This window comes from Sarcophilus harrisii, chromosome 4 (genome assembly GCF_902635505.1).
Source record: "Sarcophilus harrisii chromosome 4, mSarHar1.11, whole genome shotgun sequence".
In the NCBI taxonomy this organism is placed as follows: Eukaryota; Metazoa; Chordata; class Mammalia; order Dasyuromorphia; family Dasyuridae; genus Sarcophilus; species Sarcophilus harrisii.
The window spans coordinates 235,202,168-235,226,087 of NC_045429.1; positions in this window are offsets into that span (position 1 = coordinate 235,202,168).

Consider the following 23,920-nt stretch of genomic DNA (forward strand, 5'->3'; position numbering starts at 1 on the left):
GCTTGAAGCATACTTACTAAAATGGTTTTAGAAGCTGACACCTCTGATAGCCTTCCATTATAAATGGAACCAATGACAGAAATCATGGGAATCACTGCTAAGGAACATTTTCAGATAACAGATAAACTCTGCCCTGAAAACCAAGAGAAACCTGGGTCACATTTGTACATGTATGTCACCACTGCCTGTCTCATTGTGGAAAACACCTTCTGGAGTAGAACAAAAGTTTGTTCTCCTTATCAGTAATGCCCTAGTTCTTTTCTTGTAAATAATCTGGTTTCAAAACTTCATTTATTTTGGCAAGTTTCATTTCTCCATGCAACCTATCTCTATATTTTGAGAATATTTGGGGTTTGGGAAATTCATTTTAGAACACAACATGTGTTATGTTTACACAACTGGCCTCCCTGTCATCATTCCCCCATTTTGCCTGAAAATCTTGATGATCTTATTGACTCAGGCATTCTCCATTCTAAGGATTCCCAAATATTTTGCTTCTACTAGGTAAAATGATGCTAGTTAATGAAGTTTATCTCCTCACAATACTTTCTTCACCTTCACAATACTTCTCTTCTTCTTCCAACACATACATGCACCACAAACACACACTCACACACACATTAGAACCTTGGATTCTATCCCTCTCCACCACTCCCACATGCACAAACGTCCAGGCTCTCTATTATCTGTTGTCTTCTTCAATTAGAAGATAAGTTTATTGAGGAATGGAACTATCTTACATTTGTAACTAGTGAATAATATAATGCCTGGCTTAATAAAATATTTTGTTTATCTATTTATCTATCTATCTTCTATAAGAAGACTGTCTGGAGTACTAGCTATTACTTCTTAATTAATCCTAATTCTTTAGTAACAACCACTTCTATTCCCTCAATCTATAATAGATAATATATAATATAACATAACATAATACCATTTCGTGTAGAGACCTGGAACTCTGGAAAAGTGTACTTGAAAAGGTGTTAACTCAATGGAATTGAAGAGATAATGGTTCTCTAGTTCACATATCTACTTAGTACTTAGTATGGTGATGTAATGGTTCTCTGGTTCACACATATTCAGTATACTGTAATGATGTAATTGTAATAGGATATTTAAACTGGGGACAAAGTCAGACTCAGAGGGAGACTGGTTGAGACTGGCAGAGCAGACTGCTGGAGGAGACTGAGTCAGACAGAGACTGCATCAGATTATGATAGACACAGACTGTGTAAGAGACAATAAAGACTTTGAACTCTATTCTTGTCCATTCTCATGGTATCTATCCTGCTGAGACTAAGGCCCTTCCAGAGGACCTCCAGAAAGCTAGCCCAAATATTACAATATCATATCATATAAAATAACAGATAATTTCACTCAATTGAAAATTGAAATTCAGATCAATGTAACATGCAAACTGAGGTCTGACTATAATTCAATTCATACTTTGGAACCCAAATTGAGAACATTTACATGTCAATGATCTACAAAGCAAAACAAGGCTTATCCCCCTCTTTTAAACCTTTATTTAAACCTTTGGCCACTGAACAGGGGATTAGAACATACACATAAATAATTCAGTGCATTGGAGAGAAAAAACTCTGAGAAGTCTGTATGAGAGGGTCTAGTAGTTTCTAGCTTGCTACAAATAAGATTTGAGGGAATTTTCTCCTTGGATTAGGTTTAAGAGATATCAGACTCCTAATGAGAGAGCTTCTTCACTATATGAGTATCCAATATGGATTCTTCTATGTATGTTTTCTCTAATTTCCATTTTGCTATTGACTTAGAGAACTTTTTTTTTTCTATTAACCATATGTACTTATTGTAGTACTGGTATTATTGAGGTTGGGACTGGTGTCTCAAAAGAATTTGCAGGCTTGAACCCATCTCCTAGTCAAAGGGCAATGTCTATTGAAAGTAATTGTAAAAGCAGGCTTGAATTCTAAGGGAATACAGCAAAGAAACAGAAGCAGGGAGAGGCATTTAACCATCTTTTTTACCTTAGATATGCTAATTTTATGGTCATAGGTAGGAAGGAGTAGTCTCCCTAAAAAGATTACCAGTCAGCAATAAATTGAGGAGTCATCTTATTCACCATGGTCTCAGAAGTTGGATCTGTGAGACTATCCTGAGGCCAGAATTGAGGAGTGGTCTCTGGTATCAGGCAGGTTGTCAGAACAATACTATTCCTAGGTTGGGGGGGAGGGGGAGAGAGGCAACCAGAGAACTTTGGAATCAGATTGCCAGAACAGAAACCCGAACTCAGGCGACCCCAAAGCCACCACTATATTTCCCTAGAAGCTAAACCATATCAATATTGTGTGGGAATTGGGTCAATTATTGTAATAGAGCTTGAGGAACTTCTTTGTCCATTAAAGAATAGTGACCAAACATTTATCTTGAACTTTAAAGTTACTTCCCCTAAGTACCTCAAAGGACCAGGTAGAAGACAGAGTGAATAGAATCAAGAAGACTTAAGTTTAAATCTGATTTTAGATATTTATTAGATGTATAGATACTAGTTGTAAATCACTTATCCTCTGTTTTATTTTTGTTAGCTGTAGAATATGGATAATAATATCATCTATGTCACAGGGTTGTTGTAGGATCAAGTGAAATAGTATTTATGAAAAATACCAGGCACATAGTAGACGTCATATAAATTCCTAACCATATAACTATATAAATTGCCTAACAATATTAAAAGGAGCAGATAGATACAATTTTAGCCCACTACTCCCTCTTTCTAAGGAAAAGCATTTGGACCCCTTCTCCTCCTGGAAGGAATTTAAAGTCTCTAACTTGGAAAAGAGTTGGGGGAAGGAGACACTAGAAAGGTCTAATCTTGCCTCATTGTGAGACATACACAATACTCCTTGCTATACAATGAAAGACAAAGGATGGTCCCATCTCTCAAGTTCACAGGAAAAATGCATAAGTAACTGCATATAAACAAAATATGTACAGGACAAATTGGAGACAATGCACAAAGTGAAGATACTAGCATTACAGGAGATGTGGTAGAAAGCATAATTTTAATGGGGGTTGAAAGAAGTAAGGAACAGATGAAAAATTAATTAGAAGACAGTGAAATCACCAAGAACTAGGAAGATTAGGAAAGACTTCATTGAAGTGGTTAGACTTGGTATGAGTTCTGAAGTAAGGGAATGATTTAATAGGCAGATATGTGGGCAAGTGAGGAAATAGTTTATTTTAGTTATGGGAAATGGTGTGAACAAAGATATGAAAATGAATAGAGAAGATATTAATGAAAGCAATGAAGGGGAAAGTTAAGCTTGAATATAGAATATGTGGGAAAATATATTGCAAAATAAATCTGGAAAAGTAAGTTGGAATTGTAAAAAGTTTTAAATGCAAGGATAAGGAGATTTATGTTTAAGCAGGTAATAGAGAGATACTGAAGGTTTTGAAGGGGAATGGTATGATAAGAATAATGCATTAAAAAAAGTTACACCATGCCAGTGAATTGGTGTTAAGAACCTGAATAAGAGTTATAGAAATTGGAATAGAGGAAATAATACAAAAGATACTAATAAAGTAGAATCATGGTATTAAATAAAAGATTAAATGAAGGGAAAGATGTGAGGGAACAGGGAGAGTCCATGAGTATTTTAATGTGTTGAATCCAAGAATGCAGAGGATTGTGATCCCATCATTCAATATTAAGAAGTTATAGTGAAGGATAGTTTTTGGAAGAAAAGCAATAAAATTTAGATTTGAACATGTTGAGTTATCAGATAAAACACACAGAAGATGTTCAATTGATAGTTTAAAATGGTATTACTATATTTTAAAATTACTTATGAAACCTAATGAGCCATATGTTATCATGAAAATCTATAGCCTAAGACTGAAAATTAAGCTGCTGAGCTCATACAGACTGGTTTCAAGCTTTGAAGTTTCCTCACTAGTAATTTAATAATGATTCAGTCCCACCAAAGACCCAATTCCTGGCAACATTTGAAATTATCTCATTTCAAAGTCTCCTTAAGGCTTTTCAGATACTTGAAAACATAAGGATGATACCATTTTAAACATTCTGGTATTTTTGAAATATATGTAAAGAACACTTAAAGGACATGTATCTTATCCCATTCAACAATAATGATACTAATGAAATAATTTCAACCCATCTCCTAATGAGTGTCATTTTTTTTTTCCCTTTCTCCCTGTACCTTACCAAAGAGTCAGCCACAAGTCCCACAAAACTTTTAATATCAATAAAGTTCCAGCAGCCTGAGTGTGGTTGAAAACCTCTGAGAAAAGCAGTTTCTACATCTCACTATTTGTTTTGCTCTTTCTATATTTCCTTGATTTTGCATTTTCTGCTGGAATTTTATCTGTGGTCATTACTGACACTTATTTTACTGCACCAAATGTGTGACTTTATATTGTCATATATAGTTGTCACAGCCTTTAGAGCTCTTCATGTGAACTCTTTTATCATTCTCATGGCAACCATTATTTCTATCCTCTTTTGGCTTTTATCCCTTGTAGTAATATATCTGGGATTCTATTCTCACTTTTAGTACTATAAATGTAGGATAGGCTTATGCTATAATGGGGAAGGACTAGTTGACTTCCCACACTCCTGATACTTAAGTTCCTTTAACTTTTCCTTTAACATCAGGCCCCTGAGATCATGGGGAAGGGATATTTAATTCCTTTCAGAACTGCTTATTACTTTAGTTTTAATCACTTATAACGCTATTTTACTAAAGAATTCAGTATGTTTAATTAGTCAACAAAATTTTAAGGTGATTTAATCATAATGTTGCTTTACCTAGAAAGTATTCTCATTGTATATTCTCCCAAAGTATTAATTGCATTAAGGTTGACGTCCAGTGCACATGTTTTCTAGATTAGTATATCTGAGCAAGTTTCTTAAATTCTCTGGGTTTTAGTTTATTTGTAAAAGGAAGGGACTAGATTAAGTAATCATTATGTTTTTTTTTCTTATTCTAAATCTGTGATCCTATTGATCTACATCCATTGTACTACATGCAATAAATTGACTTTATTGCATATAATTTTAAGAACATGATAGAGTAGAAGACACTAACTAGGAACTGGGGGACAAGGATCAAGTTTCTGTTTTTTCAATGAGTAAATCACCTTGATCAAGCAATTTAGCAACTGTAAAATTACATTTTCTCAGCTGTAAAATTAGAGTATTGAACCAGATGGTGCTTAAGATATATTTTAATTGTAAGATTTTAGAGCCACTGGAGTAGTGATATAATTATATCTGTGCTTGGAAAGGGGAAAAAAATCACTTAAGAAGGGGTATGGAGAATGAAACAGGGCAGAGATATGAATTAGGAAGCTATTCCAATAATCCAACCAAGAAAATAATCTGGAACAGGGTGATGACTGAATGAAGAGAGAGGAAAGGGAGGAATAAGCATTAATATAGTATCTAATGTGTTCCAGGCACTATGTAAGTACTTTAGAGATACCATCTCATTGCTTACCCAATTTCCATAGCCAATTTTCTTTGGCATATTGATTTTCGGGCAAATTTTCCTGGATATCCTATAGCAAGGAATATTCCTATGATGGTGGAAGGTTACCATTAGCTGAACTGCATAAACTAGGCTTTTTCAGAGATTTGAAAAAGAAGGTATGCTCTCCACCAGAGCTCCTGAGGTGTATTGGTACATGTTATTGAGCTTAAAAAAAAAAATAAATCAAGTATAAACACTGAAAAAAATCCACTTCCATGTCAGCTTTTTCATATGCTCCTAAATACATAATTCATTTTGGAGATGAACATGGACTGGGTGGGGAGGGAGAAGAGTAGATGTTACAGTCTTATTAGAAAAACAAGAAATGGTTTGGGGGGTAGAGGGGAAGTTGATGGTATAGCTCCATGAGGCATTTCAGAAATAGCAACAAAGTGCTCCATTCCAATAGCCTTAGGAACTATTTTCAGAGATGTTCACATCATAAAAAGGCAGAGTGTGGTTGAAAAGCAGAAAAAAGAAAAGGATTGAGAATTTCTTAGCTCGTATTCTATTTTTCCAATATTAAGGGAACTGAAGCTTAGCCTTTACAGGAATAATATCCTGGTATTTGAATGAAAATCATACAATTCAAATTTTAAAAATGTTCTAAAAAGTAATACTAACAAGATGGGGAAAAATGATGTTTTAGAGTTGTATAATGTACTTACTACATCTGATGGGGAGAGGGGGAATGTAAAGTATTGCTTTATTTTACTTATTTGATTTTTAAATGAAAATATGGTATCTCAGTTCTTAATAGTAGTGATTGAACTTAAAGGAAAAGTCAAAAAAATATCAGTCAAGCTAGGAAAAAGCAACAACTTTCTATTTTGTCACTTTTAAACTCATTTAAAAAGATTTAAACTGATTCAACAAGACACTGAGTGAATCTGTGTGTGTATGTGTGTAGACACACATACCTATAAATATGTATAATATATATAATATATGATGTATATTTGTATGCATATATATAACTGTCAATAAAATTGGTTTCTTTTGTATTACTATGTATTTTTTTGTGTATTTCAAAAACATTATTTTGAGAAAGGCTTCATAGGTGTCATCAAAGAGTCAACACAGTCCATGATACACAGAAAGGTGAAGAATTCCAACACAGAGTTAAAACAAAACATACAGGGGCAGAGAGATGTATGAGAAAGCATGAATATTGAAGAAAAAAGGATCAGAGGACATACTGAGAGCTGGGAAAAATAATAAAGGTCATTTACTCCAACTCTCATTTTATGAATGAGAAAACCAAGTCTAGGAGAAGTCAAATACATTTCCTAGAATCACATATCTAGGAAATGTCTGAGGTATAACTTTCAGTTTCCAAACATGGTCAATCTCCACAGGCTCTCTAGATCTAAGGGAGGAGCAAGAAAAGGGATAACGATCAGAGATGATTTAGGAAGTTGCCCATAGGTTTGATATAACCTGATTGTACCAAATTCTCCTCTCATTTATTCCTCAGTGTGTGAAGATATCTAAGTCTTATTATCTTCATAGCAGGGCAAGTTGTCTCTCCATTGTAACCATGGCTTTTTTATAAAAGTGGAAAACAAATCCTAATTAGCACTTCCCTACTCAGGCATCACATGTAAGGAAAATTAATCAGCAGCCACCACATGCCCAATCTCTCTCTGGAAGCACAAAAGGGCAACCATTTGTAATAAAACACTATAAATAGCTTACCAGGGTGTATACAGAAGAATGTGGTCCATAGGATTTTTATGGTAGGTCATAGGGGTCCAATGGTAGATTATGGGTTTTATTGCCTTGCAACATTCTATCACCAGATGAAATTTAAGTGCCTCAATCTAACATGTTTACATAGGTTATACAAGAGTATAGGGGCCCAGGGATTTGTGGCAGCTTCAAAGATGTAGTCAACCAATCCTTCTTGCAGACAAGCTCATATTTATGTGTACATATATAAGTGCATGCAACATGACCATGTGTTGTCATTTTCATAGCTCCATTTTTCATTGATGTGAGTTCCTATTCCACAGGTGCATATCAGACTCCATTAATATCATCTAATCCTGTGCATTTCTTACTGGTCAATCTATTTGAAAAAAATCATACCAACTAAATGTCTATATTAGAAATCTTTCTAAAATACTTTGAAATTTTGTAGATTTGAATTCCAAGGCTAGAGTTTTGTTTTTTTCTGTTATAATAGTTAACAAATACATATGCATACCACTTTAAGGTTTATAATGCATTTTAAATGTAATCTTATGCAACCTTCATGATAACTTTGTCAAGTAGGTACCATAGTTATACTCTTTATCAAAGATGAAAAAACTCAGGTTATGGGAAATTAATTGACTACCTATTATTACACAGCTAGTAATTATTGGAAGTAGGATTTGAATTCAGGGTTTCCTAACTCTAAGTTCAATCTTACACTTAGCTTTAATCTCTCATTCTTTTTGAATAATGAACCTATCTTATTTTCCAGTTGTCTGTATCCTTGATAGTATATTTTATCCTTTCAATTTTACACAAATCATCAATGAAAATATACTATAACTTCTTCATCTTTATCCTGCATGATAGGATCATAGATTTAGCAATGGAGGTTTAGTGTAGGTCATCAAAATCCCTCCTTTTTTATGGACAAAGAAATAAGACTCAACGGAGTAAAGTTGTCGTTCATCCTTCTTTTTCAAGGAGGAACAAAGATATTTTGACTTGTACATGACTTTAAGTGAGACAGAATCACAAAAAGTTGTCAGATTCACTCTCTTTTCCAGAATTATCAAAATTCAGTGGCAAAACTAGTCAGGACAAGCGGCAATGGTCCAGGGTGCAATGGATACCAAGGCATCTTTGATGTTTAACCAAGCTCTAAGCACGCTACTGTTTCTGCTTCAACACCTTTATGGCCCTTGGAACAAATTATTCTCATCCACCCATGTAAAGTAACTGGCCCAAGATTGTTTGAGAAGAGACAGAGCCAGAATTCAACCCTAGGTCCTCTGAGGCCAAATCTATTATTCTTTCCACTGAACCATTTGCTCCCCCATCTTTCCATTGCCTTTTAAGTCATTTCCAATTTGAATTCATTGGAGATTGTGGTCTTCCATGATTTACTCAGAAAATCTGAATTAAATTATTTATTTAACAATTATTTATTAAATGTTTTCATTTAGTATAGTTCTCCCCAAAAGACTCTCATTATTTTTTGTGGGGAAATAACTTAAAAATTATTTTCATTAGAAATCTTTACCTATTTGATCCTTTTGAGGCAACTTCATAATGATGTAAAAGCATCATAGAGGTTAGAAGAACATTTCAGCATTACAGGATGGAAGAAAACTTTAATATGACCAAAAGAGTACCATACATTGCACAACTTTGGATAGTACGGTGTGAATGATAAGGTATACATTATTAATATATCAAAATACATGCTCAATATTTTGCCTTAAATCAACCACCTTCAAATATTCTTCATATAATAATAGCTGACATTTATATAGTGTTTTGGGAAATCATTTTCCTAAGTTCAAACCTATCCTCAGAAAATAGCTTATGTCATCATGGACAAATCATTTAACCCAGACATTTATTGGTTATATGAACCTACACTAGACACTCAACTCTGCCTATATTTTCTCATCTGGAAAATGGGGATAATAATATTACATACCTCAGGATTCTTGTAAGGATCAAATGGGTTAATAATTATAAAGCAGTATAGTGCCTGGCACATATTAGGCACTATATAAATGTTAACTATTATTAAGCATTTATTAAGAATCTACAGTAAGTGATACATTGTTGGTGGAATTGTGAATACATCCAGCCATTCAGGAGAACAATTTGGAACTATGCTCAAAAAGCTATCAAACTGTGTATATCCTTTGACCCAACAATGTTACTACTGGGCTTATATCCCAAGGAAATTTTAAAAAAAAGAAAGGGACCTGTATGTACAAGAATGTTTGTGGCAGTCCTCTTTGTAGGGCCAGGAACTGGAAACTGAGTGGATGCCCATCAATTGGAGATTGGCTGAATAAATTGTGGTATATGAATATTATGGAATATTATTGTTCTGTAAGAAATGACCAACAGGATGATTTCAGAAAGGCCTGGAGAGACTTATATGAACTGATGCTGAGTGAAATGAGCAGGAACAGAAAATGATTATTTACTTCAACAACAAAACTATATGATGATCAATTCTGATGGATGTGGCCCACTTCAACAATGAGCTGAACTAAATCAGTTCCAATAGAGCAGTAATGAATTGAACCAGCTACACCCAGGGAAAGAACTCTGGGAGATGACTATAAATCACTACATAGAATTCCCAATCCCTCTATTTTTGTCCACCTGCATTTTTGATTTTCTTCACAGGCTAATTGTACACTATTTCAAATTCATATTCTTTTTATACAGCAAAATAACTGGGAAAAAAGAAAAGACTATCTTTACATGTATTTTGAAAAATAAAAAGCTATTATTATTTTTAATTTAAAAAAAAAGAATCTGCAGTGAGGCAAGCTCTTCATTAAATCCTGGGAATGCAAAAACAGAAATATAACTCTGCCTTTATGATGTTTGCTTTCTATTAATATCAAGAACATGTACATGTGTAAGTATACAGAAAATATACATTAAATGTCAATAAAAGATACATTTCCAAAGAAAGGTAGATGAGTCAGAATGATTAGGAAAAGCCTTATGTAGAAGAAGGCACTTGAATTGAGATTTTAAGGACAGTAGGCGTTCAAAGTGTCACTCAACTGTTTGGCTCTTTCTTCACCTGTAAAATTGAGATAAGAAGTGGTATTGAAATAGGAATCTAGACATCTAAATATAATTCAGGTTCTGCAATTAATTTGTCATATGACACTGAGAAATTTACTTGAAGACTTTGGACCTCAGCTTTCTAATATGTAAAATGAGGCATTTGTACTAAATAATCTTAAACAATCCAGGAGGTCCCGAATGATGGGTTCCTTTGGCAGGAAACAAAAAGTCAATGGCCAAAAGCTGGTGGAGACAAAGAAAAATTGTGGTTAACCCAACTAAAGGAGTTGTCCATGCTTCTTTTCCAAAAACCTTCTGCCAGTAGAACTATAAAAAGCAAATCCAAGATTAACCCTCAATTGCAAACTCAATGGAAAATATGCAGATTAATTTTCCTGATCTCTTCACAGGACTTCAGCAAGTTTTTTTTTTTTCTTTCCACTATACATAGGCCAAGGAAGATGATGAGCTTTAACCCACTACACACACATTAATCACTGTCATACTGAATATCTCCTTCCTTGGTGATTTAAAGTGAGGGAATAACCAAATTTTAGATTAACATTAGTTATATTTAAACTCAGCACCCTCCAAAATGTGAAAAATTTATAGGTACAAGTCACTGGTTGGGAACAAAGTCAATATCTAAGCTGAGCATACTCATCTAAGATGATTACAAATGATGATTGTAAAGAACAGACAACATTTATAATTTTTAAAAAATACATTATTATTTGATGGTGGGGTGGAAGGAAGGGAAACAAGATCCATTTCCTTACATGGATTCTATTGTTATCAGCTTGTTCCTGAGATTCCTAGAAAGACCATTCCTGGAATGCATTTCTGTGCCAAAGTTTCCACCTAAATGGATCCTTAAAATGGAAAATGGTATGGAACAATTTTCAAATTCTATGAACCTAGAATTCTATGAACCTTCATTACCCAAGACTAACAAATGAGTATGTTGGGAGTAGCTGAAGTGGGTGGGGTAAACATATACAGTTTGAAATATAAAAGCAAACAAATATCTGATATCATTACTTCAATGGAGATGCAATGCTTAAAATGTAAATCCCCTCTTCGCAAGGTATAGACAGATGAAATGGGGAACTTAAGTAACAAAATGACTATTACCTTCACCAAAAGTAGCTATCACTGCAATCCAAAAAGTAGACTGCATATTTAATAACAATAATTATTTTTTTTAAAAAAACACATAAAAATATGTCATTTCATCAGTGTGGGAAATTCCTATGTGGAAATTCTATTAAAGATAGTCTTCAAATAATCTGTAATTACAGTTAAGTCTTCAAAATATCTCTGTTGCATAAAATGCATATAATAAAGTGACTTGCCCAGGACAACATAGGGAATAAGTGTCAGGATATAATTTAAACCCAGTTCTTTTTGGCTAAGAGGCCTGCACATTAATGACTAAGACAATATTGCTACTACAAAGAAATATAGCACAAAACTGAGTGGTGTTTTTTTTTGGGGGGTGAGGGTTAACTTCCTCACATGTATATGTGGCGAGTAGCACTATTCCTTGGTCTCATTTTGACTATTTTGAGAAGAATAGTCTGCAAAAATAAAGCTTTTCTCATCAAAATCACACTGGGATAATTACTAAAGGAACTTTAAACATTCTACTTGAAGGGAAACCTACTTCTCAACCATCAGAAAGGAGTTGTTGACATAATTTTTAACAGACTAGAGATTATATTTTCCTCATGATTTATCACAAAGGAAAAACTAGACAAGGTATTTTAGAAATAACACTTCCAACAATTTTAAAAACATTCCTAAATGTTAGGGGGCTTGTGTTGAAATATAGCACATTTACAACATTTTACAGGGAAATGTTTTGCCTTTGGTTATCCCAACCTTTGCAAGAATTGTATGTTGTTCAAATTGTGTGTTCATTTGATGTCACCTTTAAGCATTTTCCAACATGAGGATTTGATCCGATGTCCATAATTTCAAATAATATAAATCTGGGAACTATAAAATCTCAATCAAAATGGGCCAAGTATAGAAACCATGTGCAGAAGAGAAAATATGTTTCCACTTGGTTTCTATATCCTTCATTCTAGAGAAATCCTATTCCTTCCCAAAAAACAAATCTGTTTCTACTGAAGTCTGTTTTAAATAACCAGTACATATAATAAATTCTCAAATAGTAGCATTAGTGACCAAATCATTAAAATACATGCCTAATACTTTTATCAGAGTAGTCTTAATTGAAACACAAATCACTGTAATCCCTACAATTAAATATTAATGCTTATCTCATAATGGTTTTAAATGACCTGAGAATTCATTATAAGCCCTCCAATTAAACGACTGTCTCCTCTAAGTAAAAGGGCTATTTTAAAAGAAAAAATTTCTTCTTGCAAAACCATACTTTAAAAGGGAGAAAGAAGTGTTCTGTCACTTAGGCTATAACATCTCTTCATGTTATTCCCACTAAATGAACTTGATCAATATCACTTGAATACGTGTTGATAGTTTTCATCCAAAGAATCATAACATAGGAGGATTATATAAACTCAGATAAATTCACATACATGCAAAGTATAGTATAGTTAGAAAACCCCAAAATTGTGAGGCTTGCAGGAATTTGGCAAGGTGAGGGTAAGATAGGAGATGACATTAAGAATCAAACAATGAGTTTCCCGATTTAGTATCTACCAAACTCTCAGAATTTTTTATAGTTTTATAGTATATATATTATGAAAGGAATAAATTTTTAACAAATTAAATATTACAACATAAACACACAAACACCCTGAAAAAATAGAATTTATTTTTATATATCTATGGTTGTGATATTTCATACCTTGGCATCATATAGGGTCAAAGAAAATGTATTCATCTTGAAAAGCAATTGGACCAATATAGGGAAATTACAATTCAACACAAAACATGTGAAGTATTTTAAAGATAGCATATAATAATTAAGAATTTTATTTGGCTTAATATTTATTTTTCTCTATAAAGTCCTATTTTGATGTTTCACTGTGGTGTGAAAGACCATGATCTCAACAGATACAGTCTGCTTTCTGAGAACCAGCCCATCTACTGAAATCTGTTTTAAATAACCAGTACATATAATACTCATCAGACTCATCAATAATAGGCTCTCTATTTGATGAGTTCTTTATCCATGGAAACTTATGAAATAAAAAAGAAAATTGTTGATGACCCTAAGTGGTTAACAATCTATTTCTACAAAGAGATTGTGGCAGAATGGTAAAAATGTGGGTGGACAATGCTAAGAAGGACCTAGTTTTTAAATCAATTTAGCTTTTTAATACTCCAAATATGAGATCCTTTTCCATTGACAAGAATGAGCATATGGCTAGATCAGCTAATCTTGACATTTTTGACATAAATGAAAGCAAAAGAAAAAGAGAAACAGAATGGATACAGGTATTTCTTGTACAGTAAAAGAAAGGAGTTGACAAAATTCATTTTATTGTGTGCACAGAAACCAGAAACAAGAAATTTTCAATGTTGCATTCACATGTACTTGCAAATAGGCAAGAGTAAAGATATTTGAAATCTTTATCTGTTAAGGTCTTTTTACAAATGGGTCAAGACCAGTGCAAACAGGAGGTTACTGAGTGGCCTGGAAGTAATTTCTGTGGACAGAGACTGCCTCATGGGTGGGACCTTGGTCATATTGAGATAGCTTCTTAACAGGAGATCTCTTCCTCTCTGATTGGTTGTGCATGTGACCTTAGAGACCCTTCTTAAGTCCACTGCAGCAGGAAGTCACTCTTTTTATCCTGGGGTAGCTGAACCAAGTGGATGGATAGCCAAGAGAGGTAAGGAGCTTGAATATGGATCTCTCACAAACGTGGTGTTCACTTGGGAGTTAACAGGTCAGAGCATTATATGAGCAAAGTATAATAAAAACTTTAAGTTTTCACATGGCTGTTCTTGAGCACACTATCAGTTATTAAACTATGATTCAAGAAATTGTAGTCAGAGACCTCTGAAGGCCTCAGAAGAGGTGAATCAGGTTAAAATTAGTTGACACTGCAAAGGTCAGTGGCCAGAGGATTCTTGGACACCCTGGGAATTAGAAGAGACTGACAGAGTAAAGAGGGCATTTACAAATGAAGTGACTGCCCAGGGTTAAGTATCACTGTCCTTTACATTTATCCTTGTATGTGTTGTTCGAATCAAGAGGAAGAGAAATTCTACGAATTCTTGACAAGATTTCTCCTGCTAAACCAATACTTACTGCAACACTTGGCATTATCAGTGCAATATGAGAAATATGTCAGAAAGTTTGCTATGACTCTTAAGTTACTGGTGGCATGATAGATAGGAGTCAGAAAGACCTGAATTCAAATCCAAACTTAGCCATTTATTAATTGTATGATCCTGGGCAAGTAATTTAACTTCTATATGTCTCAGTTCCTTTAGCTGAGATCATTATCAAAATGAGAATCATAATAACACCTATTTCCTAAAATTGTTATGTTATGAGGATTAAATATGACTATACTTGGAAAACAGTTATTACATGTCTAAAATAAAGTGGGCATTGTATAGATGTTAGCTAGTAGTACTATTACTTCTGGTTTCCCTATTGTTATTTTCTCATGTCAGTTTTGTATTTTCTTTTTTTAGAAATAGTATAATGGTACTGGGCTTATATCCCAAAGAGACATTAAAGAAGGGAAAGGGACCTGTATGTGCCAAAATCTTTGTGGCAGCCTTTTTTGTAGTGCCTAGAAACTGGAAATTAATGGATGCCCATCAATTGGAGAATGTTGGGTAAATCGTGGTGCATGAATGTTATGGAATATTATTGTTCTGTAAGAAATGATCAGCAGGATGAATACAGAGAGCTTGGAGAGACTTACATGAACTGATGCTAAGTGAAATGAGCAGAACCAGGAGATCAGTATACATTTCAACAACAATACAGTATGAAGATGTAGTCTGATGGAAGTGAATATCTTCGACAAAAAGAAGATCCAATTCAGTTCCAATTGATCAACGATGAACAGAATCAGCTACACCCAAAGAAGGAACACTGGGAAATGAATGTGGACTACTTGCATTTTTGTTTTTCTTCCCAAGTTATTTTTACCTTCTGAATCTAATTTTTCTGGTGCAACAAGAGAACTGTACAGATCTGCACATATATATTGTATCTAAGATATACTTTAACATGTTTAACGTGTATGAGACTTCCTACCATCTAGGGGAGGGGGATGGAGGGAGGGAAGGGAAAAGCTGGAACAGAAGTGAGTGTAAGGGACAATGTTGTAAAAATTACCAATCCATATGTTCTGTCAATAAAAAGCCATAATAAAAAAAAAAAAAAACAAATAGTATAATGGTAGAATCAATGGTTTTTTATTGAGTTTCCATTTTTCCAGTTTGCAGATTATTTAAATAGATTATTCTGTAGCTTCATAAAGATTCAAAGTATCAGAGACAGCTGGATGGTAACAATGGATAGAGCATTGAATCTGAATAGGAAAGATTTGAATTAAAATGTAGCCTCACATATCTACTAGTTGTATAATCTTGGGCAACTTACTAAATTTCTATTTGCCTGTTTTAATTATAAAAAGAAGATAATAGTAGCACCTACGTCCCAGGATTGCTATGAGGACCAAATAAGATAATAGTTTAAAAGTGCTTAGCACTTTATATGTGCAATATAAATGCTCATTTACCTCTTCTTCCCTCCCCCTCCTCCAAACACTGCCTTATTGTGCTTGTTGTGATGGAGAGTCTTATGTAGTTCAATTAAATTATAAATTATGCTGTGCAAGGTTACCCAAGTCATAGTGGAGAATTTTGACATAAAGATAATCTGCTGGAGAAGGAAATGGCAAATCCATCCAGTTCCTTTGCCAAGAAAATCCCATGGATAGTACTAAAATAATAAAAGAGATGAAATCAGAAAATAAGCCCCTCAGGTTGGAAGGTGTCCAGTACATTATTAGGGAAGCACAGAGGACAAGTAGCTTCAGTACTAATGAAGTAACTGGGCTAATGCCAAAAAGAAGTTCAGCTAGGGATGCATCTAGTGACAGAAAGAAAGTCTGATACTATAAACATCAATATTGCATAGGAACTTAGAATGTGAGGTCTATAAACCAAGGAAACTGGATGTGACCAAATAGGAAATGAAAAGATTAAACATCAACATCTTGTGTGTCAGTGAACTTAAATGGATGGGAATGAATGAATTCAATTCCATTGATCACTACATATACTACTGTAGGCAAGAATACTTTTAGAAGAAATGAAGTAGCTTCATAACAAAAGGGTGAGAAAAGCAGTACTGGATTATAATCTCAAAAATGACCAAATGGTCTCTGTTCAACTCCAATACAAATGCAATGTTCAGCAATATGCTCAATATACAATTGTACGCTCCAACCATTGATAAAGAGAGCAGAGTTGATCAGACTTATCAAGATCTAAAATACCTTCCAGAAATAACATCAAAAAGAAAGAAAGAAGAGGAAGGAAGAGAAGAAGTGAGAGAAGAAGGAACAAAGAAAAGAAGGAATGAAGGAACAACGGAAGAAAGGGAAGGAGAGAAGAAGGCAGGGAGGGAAAGAGAGAAGGAAGGAATGAAGGAAAGAATGAAAGGAGAGAAGAAGATCAATAAAATAAATTTAATTTTAAAAAAAATAGAACTGTCTAGCAGTGAAATGGTCTGCCTCTAGAGAGTAGGTAATGAATTCCTAGTCACTTGGACATCTTTAAGGAAGACCCTAGATGGATTCTTATTAGGAATATTAAAAAATTATTGCCCAACAAGAGAACAAAGTTGAACTAGAGGTTTTCTGAGGCCCCCTCCCAGTCAGAGACTGGGGATGCTGATTTTTTTGGTTCCAGAGTCTTATAAAGCTAGTGCCATCAGGACCAATGACAAGAAGAGACCAGATGAAGGGAAGAATTTAGTCTAGAGATCCAGACTTCTGGGATTACTGGCTTACTTGGGTTACTCTCTCAATTCTCCCATCTCCCTTCATGACTTCCCTCTTTGCCTGTGGAGCTCAGAATTTCCCCTGGTAGAAGAGATAAATCCTCCTCAGAGTAGGAGGGACTAGGCCTCCAAGCAGTGGCAAGCATTAGTGAAGGGAGTTTGAGTGACAAATTTTTCCAAGGTAGCAGAGAAAAAAAGAGGAAATAAAATGTAGATAAGCTGCTCTCAGTACTCTCTTCCCTCCATTTTCTAGGACCCAGCTTTGGTAGAAGAAATGAGCTAAGACTACCACAAAAGCTTCTCTCTCAAACATCCATAGCAAAAGACCTTTGATTGGCCTCAGCCTGTTTGCAATATGTGAACCAAGAATTATCAGAAGATAAGCTATTTTAAAAGAGGCAGAGGTCTAGAGACCAAATTGCCAGCATTCCTTGCATTAAGCAAGGGAATTCCAGAAAAACATCAATTTTTGCTTCATTGACTATACTAAAGCCTTAATTGCGTGGATCAAACCAAAATGTAGCAAATGCTCAAAAAAAAAAATGAAAGTATCAGATCGCCTTATTTGTCTCCTGAGGATTCTTTATGTGGTCCAAGAAGCAACAGAGATAAAACTGAACATGGAACAACTGGTTGGTTTAAGGTTGCAAAAGGAATTTAAAAGGTTTTATACAAACAAAACCAATGCAGACAAAATTAGAAGGGAAGCAATAAACTGGAAAAAAATTTACATTCAAGGCTTCTGATAAAGGCCTCATTTCTAAAATATAAGAATTGACTCAAATTTATAATAATTCAAGCCATTCCCCAATTGATAAATGGTCAAAAAATGTGAACAATTTTCAAATGAAGAAATTAAAACCATTTTAATCATATGAAAAAATGATTTCAATAACTATTGATCACAATTGCAAATTAAGACAACTCTAAAATAGCACTACACACTTCTCTGATTGGCTAAACTGACAGAAAAAGATAATAACAAATGTTGGAGGGGATGTAGAAAAACTGGGACTAATATATGTTGGTAGAGTTGTGAACAGATTCAACCATTCTGGGGAGCAATTTTGAGTTATACCCAGTGACTATCAAGCTGTGTATACCCTTTGATCCAGCAGTGTTTCTTCTGGGCTTGCAACATAAAGAGATCATAAAAGGGGAAAAGGAACACATCCCTTTGTGGCAAGAAACTGAAAACTGAGTAGATGCCCATCAATTGGAGAATGGCTTAATGAGTTATGGTATATGTATGTTATGGAATATTATTGTTCTATAAAAAATGATCAGTGAAATGATTTCAAAGACATCTGGAGAGACATGAACTGACACTAAGTGAAATGAGCAGAACCAGGAGCTCATTATACATAGCGACAGCAAGATTATACGATTATCAATTCTGATGGACATGGCTCTAGTCAACAATGAGGTGATTCAGACCAGTCCCAATGGTCTTGTGATGAAGAAAGCTATTTTCACTCAGAGAGAGGACAGTAGGAACTGAATGTGGACCACAACATAATATTTTCACTCTTTTTGTTGTTGTTTGCTTGCGTTTTGTTTTCTTTCTCATTTTATTTTTCCTTTTGGATCTGATTTTTCCTGTGCAATATGATATTTGTGGAAATATGTATAGACAAATTGCGTATGTTTAACATATTTTGGATCACTTGCTGAGTGGGATGGGGGGGGGGGGAGGCCAAGAGAGAGAGAAAAAAAATTAGAACACAGGATTTTGTAGGAGTGAATACCAGAAATTATCTATGTATATATTTTGAAAATTAAAAAGCTATAATGAAAAAAAAAAGATTGCAAAAGAAGTATTACATATCTGTGGATTGTCACCTTATTTATTTAACTTAGTTGCAGAGTACTAAATGCCAGATTTGATAAATCAAAAGGTGGAATCAAGATCACTGGGAGAAATATCAATAGTCTTTGATATGCAGATGATGGCAGAAAGTGAAGAGGACTTAAGAAGCGTTTTGATAAGGATGAAACCGGAAGCTTAACATCACTTATTGTCAAACAAAGGGAGAAGAAAAGAAAGCAGTGTCAGATTTTATATTCCTGGGCTCAAAGATCACTGCAGGTGTTGACTGAAGCCATGAAATTGAAAGACCTTTCTTCTTAGAAAGATGTAACAAATTCAAAAAGCATACTAAAAAAAAAAAAAGAAAGAAACATCATTTTGTTAACAAAGATTCATATAGTCAAAGCTATGATTTTTCCAGTAGCAATGGTATGACTGTGAGAGTTGGAATATAAAGAAAGCCAAACACTACACAATGCTTTCAAACTGTAGTGCTACAGAAGACTTTTGAGAGTATTTTGGACAGCAAAGAGTCAAATCAGTCAATACTTAAAGAAATTAATTCAGACTTTTTACCAGAAGGTAAAATGTTGAAGCCGAAGTTTAAATACTTTGGACACAAAATGAGATGATGGGATTCACCAGAAAAGAACTTGATGTTGGGAAATATTGAAAGCAAAAGGAAAAGCATATGGAAAAGAATAGGATGGATAGATAGCATTGTGGAAACAATGAATGTGAACTTGAACAGACATCAAGAAACAGTGGAAGACATAATTGGTCTGGTCCATGAGGTGACAAAGAGTCAGAATTGAATAAAAAACCGAAAAACAGTAACAAAATGTTTAGTCTCTCAATCTTCTCATTGTTAATCTTAACTTTTTCATTTGATTAAACATTCTGATGATCTGATTGCATATGTGCAGCTGATTATTGAGTCACATTAGTAATGTCATTTTCAGTTTATTTGGAGGATTTCAGAAGCAATTTTGACTGATTATCTTCTTAAATAAGGTGTTCTTGAAGAGTAATCTTTAGTAATTTAATTAGTCCATAATGGACTAGATTTTTATCATAATTTTTATTATAATAGCAAACACAACAATGTTTGAAAGCATCTTCTTCTGTATCCTCTTTTACTTTGAAGTCTCTGAAATCAAAGTATATTTGATTAAGTTTAGACAATTTTGCCAAGTTCCTCACAGTATTTCTCTATTTCTTTATCCTCTACAAAACTTGTTTACATATGAGCTCTTGTTATGTTCAGGGTTATGTTTGATTATACTCATCATGAACATTACAATCACTATAAGACAAAATCATTAAGTATTGCTTTTGTGCCTTTGTAAATGTGGTGAATACAACTTAACCAACCCTTGTATTTAGAATTTATGTCCTTTGAAGTCAGAAACTCAATTTTTTTTCTTTTCTTTGTATCTTCAGCACTCTAATAGAGTGCTTTGGTATACATTTATTCATTGACTACCTGAGGATAACCTCTGAACCATCCTTCCATTTAATTGTGACATATTTGTAAATTTTTTGTTTCATTTATAATAAGAACATCATAGTTCAATCCCTCTGAAAGCACATCAATTATTTTGACATTAAACAAAAATAATACTTTAGGACTAACAATAAATGTTTATAGATGATTTAAGAGCTTTGCAATCATTAATGTTTTCACACTCCTTTTCTCCCTCTTAATTATGGTAACAGGAAAAACAATGGAAAGGAATCATAAAGGACAGAGAGTTATTGTAGGTTTTTGGTCATTTTGTGTTTCTTCATAGCCAAAAATGTCCATCAGCTGATGACAAATAATGTAGAGGGCTAAAACTATTGAGTCAATGCACTGAGGTCAGGACTGCTGAGCACTTGAGGCTAACTACTGATTGGACAATACTCTATGGGCATATGTTGGAAAATGGTCCTTTCCACTATCCTTACTGGCTTAATGATTGTGTGTATAGAGGATTGTAGGAGGGACTAGGGAGGTGGAGTAAAGCTAGCCAGGGACACACTTGGCAGTAGATAAGGGAGAAGGTGGTTGCGGAGAATCTGCTTTCATCCTGTTCAACCCTGTGTCTAAGACCAAGAATAAAGATGGACTTTTGCTTATCCTGACTCCAGCTGATTCTGGGGCATCCTGGGTGCTAGCATGGTCATTTCAAAATAATCTAGTGATGGGGTTCTCTGCACTCAGACTGATCCTTAGAAAATAGATCTAGTCTGTCACTGAATTTGTGTTTAAGCTCTTTCCATCATGGTAGAGCCTCTTAGATCTTGTACTCTGTTGGTGTAGCCTTGAAGAACACAGTTACCGTCAAAAGGAAAGGACTTCTATGGAAATCTTTAATTCTATTACTACTTTTTTATCTTTTAACATCAACCCTAAAGTTAAATGTGAATATGTATTCCTGCAGTGAGGATAGAGATTTATATTATGACCTCTTAGAGGGGTTAAGCAGAAAATCTCCCAATTCAGGCCTCTAAAATCCTTATACATGACAAAGAGTCAAAATAAATAAAGCAGAGAAAATGTTGAGAAAATAACACTATATTCTAAAATATATTCTAAAATAAGGGACCTCAAAAACAAACAGGAAAAAGTAGGGTAAGAAAAAAATGAGGGAAAAGAAAGAGGGAAGAAGGGAGGGGAGAGAGACAGATAGGCACACACAGAGAGACAGAGACAGAGAGAGATAGAAAGAGACACAGAAAGACACAGAGATATAAAGAGACAGTAACAGAGAAAGAGGCAGAGGCAGGGAGACATAGGGAGACAGATACAGAGAGATACAGAGACACCGAAAGAAAATCAGAAGTGTAGAGCATTTCTAATATCTATGGAGATATGGAGAAGTATGTGCTGTTCCTGGGAGAGGAAATATGTCCTATGAGATAGGTCACTGCTACCTAGAAGGAAAACAAAACAAAAGAAAAAGAGCATAAAGTGTTTCCATTTTTAAAACTTTTGCATGTGACTAATCTATTTTCTATCTAATATTCCACATAATAATTATGCAATGCATCAATGCAATATCATATTCTTAAGTTATAAGGTTAGCTGCTGGACTGATCAAAAACATCTTTCAGATCTGTCCATTACTCTCCTCTCAGTGTTCCTGAGATAGAACAAGGGGTAAGTTTAGAGAGCAGGGCTTAGAAAGAAAGCAGGAAGACACATAGATCTAAGGATATTGGGGGCTGCAGAAGAGAAAATTGAAGATAGGGAGGGCATATACTAGGGAGTCTAGGAATAATTAACTTGGTTTTTAATATCGCCTAAGATTGGTTCTATGTTACAGTTAAACTTTTGAGATTTGAAGAGCAAAAGGTAATATCATACTAGATCATAGATACATTAATTCTTTGATCTTGAGAGTCCTTGATACAGTCTAATCATTCAAAGATGAAGCCACAACAAATCATTATAGCTCAAATTACAGAGTAGTAACATGTTTCAACCTAATCCACAACTGCAGACCATGAGTAATAATAAAAAAATAACAATAATATAGCATTTTAAGGTTTGCAAAGTGTTATGCATAATATTTATACACATATGCATAGGTATGTTTACATATTAAATATAATTTGTACATACATATGTGCACATATACATATCTATAATCTTCATCTAACCATAATTTTGGGAGGTAGTTGCTATTATTATCCTCATTTAATAGATGAGAAAATTGAGGCAAGAAGGGTCACACAATTAATAGATAATTGTAACAGGATTTGAATCCAATTCTTCTTGACACCAACAACAATACTTTATCATGCTTTGCCATATAGCTTCAGGAGCTACACTTAGCAAAAATAACCAAACAAAATAAAACAATAGCAAAATAACAATAACAACAAACAACAACAACAACAACAATAATAAATAGCATCTGTATGGCCCTGAAGCTGAAGAAACAGCAATGAAGAGATCCTTAATATTTCAGATTAACAAGCATTTATTAAGTGCCCACTAGGTGCCAGGCACTATGCTAAACTCCAGATTTACAAATAGAAAGTGAAACGTTTCTCCCTCCAGGAGTTTATTTGCAAATGTAGAGTTTTCTTTATGGATAACTGGATTGGGATGAAAGAATATAATCTTGGTTTATGGAAGGAACTGTTCTATTATTACTTTTGCTTTTCATCCTTTTTAGAAAGTGTTTCATAGCAGTGTTTCTGCTGGGCTTATATCCCAAAGAGATCTTAAAGGAGGGAAAGCAACCCACATGTGCAAAAATGTTCATCGCAGCCCTTTTTTGTACTGACAAGAAATCGGAAACTGAGTGGATACCCATCAGTTGAAAAATGGCTGAATAAGTTATGGTATATGAATGCTATGGAATATTATTGTTCTATTAGAAATGATCAGCAGGATGATTTTAGAAAGGCCTGGGGAGATTTACATGAACTGATGTTAAGTGAAATGAACAGAACCAGTTCATTATACACGGCAACAAGAAGATTATACAATGATCAACTCTGGTGGACATGACTCTTTCCAACAATGAGATGTTTGAGGCCAATTCCAATGATCTTATGATGAAGAGAGCCATATACACCCAGAGAGAAGATTGTAGGAACTGAAAGTGGATCACAGCATAGTATTTTCACTCTTTTTCTTTTTGTTTGCTTGCATTTTGTTTTCTTTCTTATTTTTCCCTTTTTGAGCTGACTTCTTGTGCAGCAAGATAATTATATAAACATGTATACATATAGAGGATTTAACATATTTTTAACATGTTTAACATATATTAGACTACTTTCCATCTAGGGGAGAGGGTGGGAAGAAGAGGGGAAAAGTTTGGAATCACAAAGTTTTGC